Genomic DNA, 3060 nt, shown 5'->3' with positions numbered 1-3060 from the left:
ACTTGGAACATAAAGATTAAGGTGAAGGAGGTAGAAATTAAATTCCAGAAATAAGTTGGAAAATTCCTAGAGATAGATATTTGTCTCCTAAACGTATTTAAAAAACACATTCTACACATTTAAACACAAGGTGCGACCATCATGAATGCAACAAACATGTTTCTACCTTAATATAAATTTTAATCTAATGAAAATTTGTTATTTCCCCATGTTTTCATGAGCATAAAAATACAAAATTAAATTATTTAGCTCTATTTCAAGAGAACCAAAATTTTGGGTGTTACACTCTTAAGGATGGTTGCTTGGGATTAAAAGAATTATAATTATTACCTGGGTACTTACCTTGGTAAGTTGAACATTGTTGTTGATTCCATCCTTGTCTCTGTTGTTATGAACCTAAATTCTTGCCAATGATGTTTACATCCTCTTGATATTTAGGGAATTCAACCCCCAAATATTCTCCACATGTGTTTTGACCATTGAAAGCATCTTGAATGGCCTGATGATCTCTCTTGTATTTGGCTTGCTATTCAAGCCAATTCAACAATATGTCCATCTTGGTTGACAATGCAAACACCTCATCTGGTACTTCTTCACTCTTATTGCATAATTGGATGTTGCATGATGACCAGCCTTGATTAGAGGCTATCTTCTCCATAAGAGTTTCAGCTTTTCCAAGGGTGAGTGACATAAATGATCCTCCAGCATTGGCATCAAGTTGTTCATGAGCTTTCTGAGTTAATCCATGGTAGAAACTTTGCATGAGCATCCAATCTTACATTCCATGGTGAGGATAATCTAAAATATATTCTTGGAAATGTTCCCATGCTTCTGGAATGGTCTCTCCTTTTTGTTGTTGGAAGTTGGAAATCATTCCTCTTAAGGCATTGGTCTTGCCTACTGGGAAGAACTTTTCTAGGAAGGCCTTTGAACACTTTGCCCATGTATTGATGTTGTCTTTGTTGGTGTAAAACCATTGTTTCACCTTTCCCACTAGTGAGACTGGAAACAAGCGAAGTAGTATGATGTCTTGAGCAATGTCCTTGATGACAACTATGCGACTGTTCTCTAAAAAATTCTAAAGATGAGCACTAGCATCTTCATGTGCCTTTCCACTAAATGGGGGTAGCTTGCACCATGTTGATGAAGCTTGGCTTGAGCTTGAACTCAAGGTTGTTAGTTTTGAGTGTTGGTAGAGTGTGAATATTCTCGGTGCTTGGAGCAGAGAACTGTTGACGGTAGTTAACAAACATTATAAACCATCAATATAACATGCATAAGGGCATAAATATAATCAATCACCAACAAAGGTCTAGGGGTTTAAACTAATAAATTCCACAAGTTTTGGTGAATATGTATTTTCTGTAGGGTTTATCCAGAAAACCGTTAAGGTGGACCAAGATGTCAGATTTAATTGCGCTTATCCGCAACGAAATGGACACCAGAAGGTTCTAGAAGACTCGAGAGGACATCACATTGAAGCGGAGGGCGAGACACCACTAGGTAGTAATAAAGAACTACTTAGTATTATTCTAGTAGTAATGTTATGTAGTACCAATAAGCATCTCTAGCATCATTACTAGGGATGACAACCTAGTAAAGTAATGTTAGGAGATATAGGTTTATAATAGTTGGCTACTAAACAATTGACAAGCTAATAAATACCAACAAGAACTCATGCAGAGTTTTGTTAGCCATAGCTCAGAAACTGGTGTTGAGCTTCCTTTTTTATTTGGTTGATTCTGATTAGAAGTTATTGGTGAACCACAACCAATTCTGCAATACCCTGTATAAAATACGAACAACGACAAAAAAGGGTAAGCCTGCTAAAGCAGAGTTGTTATGATTTTATCAATAAGTATTTATTTGATCAATTCTCTATAGCCATGTGCCCCTCCCTAGCAACGGCGTCAGAAATGCTTGTTGACATTTCTTAGCATCACTCTTTACTAAGTTGTCATCCCTAGCATGATGCCAGAAATGTGTGGTTGGTAATTATTAATGACACTTGTAAACTCAGAAAAAATTATATATGTTAAAGTAAAGTATCCACAAGCGCACAGATAATATACCATTGTAGCATTTTACCCAGGAGTATATCGAGTATTGTTAATTATATTTTATCTATAGGGAGGAGCTATGGGATTGTTGGCATAAAGATATTGACAAATATGTGTACTTATGATAAAACCACTCTCATGCTATGGCAGGAGTAAGTCAAATGATAAATAAAGATAAGTGTGAAGCATTGATAATAATTCCAGAGATAGAAATAGAGACTCATAAAATGTAGCATGGCTAGGCAGGAGATTCAGTAAGAGCAAAAGATTCCTAAGTAATTCCTTATTTACTAAGTCTTTTGTACACCCAAGTATATACACTCTCATCTACAGCATAATTAACTTTGGATCTATGTGAAAGGGGGCCATGACGCCTAAGAGGGGAGGTGAATTAGGCAACTTAAAAATCTAACTTCTAAACTATGGGCTCTTTTTCTAACCCTAGCAAAACTTATGCAATAGATAAACTATCTAAATGTGCAACAATGGTTTTGTTAGTGTGTTGCTATCTCTACTGCAAAAGGAGTAATACGATCAATGTAAATGCGGAAGCTAAAGAGCAAGGTAGAGATATGCAAACTCCCGCTGACGACTTCGGTATTTTTACCGAGGTATCGAGAAGCGCACAAGCTTCCCCCTAATCCTCGTTGGAGCCCCTCGCAAGTTCCAAGCTTCTAGTTGAGTAACTCCATGGATAGCTGATGGGCACACGTCTATGGATCATGTGTGATGAGTAGTTGTGTCCCGATCTTCTCGAAGGATCCACGAACTTGATAACTTGTCGCTGCATGACCTGGTGAAGAGGCAATGCACCATGAAGGCTGCCCATGCTACGAACTACCGAGATAATCACCCTTCCACATACTGATGAAACAGCCCACGCAATCACGCCATATAGATGTGAAGGCACAAACTGGGTGAACCGTAGTTCGGCGTTCTACAATTCCCTTAGGAATCGAAAGAACAAGTTTGCAAGCCTCACAAGACTCATGCTAGAACA

General features: G+C 37.9%; 1 non-coding gene across 1 annotated transcript; it reads left to right on the top strand.

Annotated features, from left to right (window-relative positions):
• Window positions 1-780: 780 nt before the first annotated feature.
• LOC136498677 (small nucleolar RNA R71) lies at window positions 781-887 on the top strand. The gene has a single exon (XR_010769687.1). It is a non-coding gene; the product is annotated as a small nucleolar RNA R71 (small nucleolar RNA).
• The last annotated feature ends 2173 nt before the right edge of the window (window positions 888-3060 follow it).

This window comes from Miscanthus floridulus, chromosome 12 (assembly GCF_019320115.1).
Source record: "Miscanthus floridulus cultivar M001 chromosome 12, ASM1932011v1, whole genome shotgun sequence".
NCBI lineage: Eukaryota > Viridiplantae > Streptophyta > Magnoliopsida > Poales > Poaceae > Miscanthus > Miscanthus floridulus.
The sequence above is the reverse complement of the archived record's forward strand: the minus strand, read 5'-3'. Positions and strand labels throughout refer to the sequence as shown.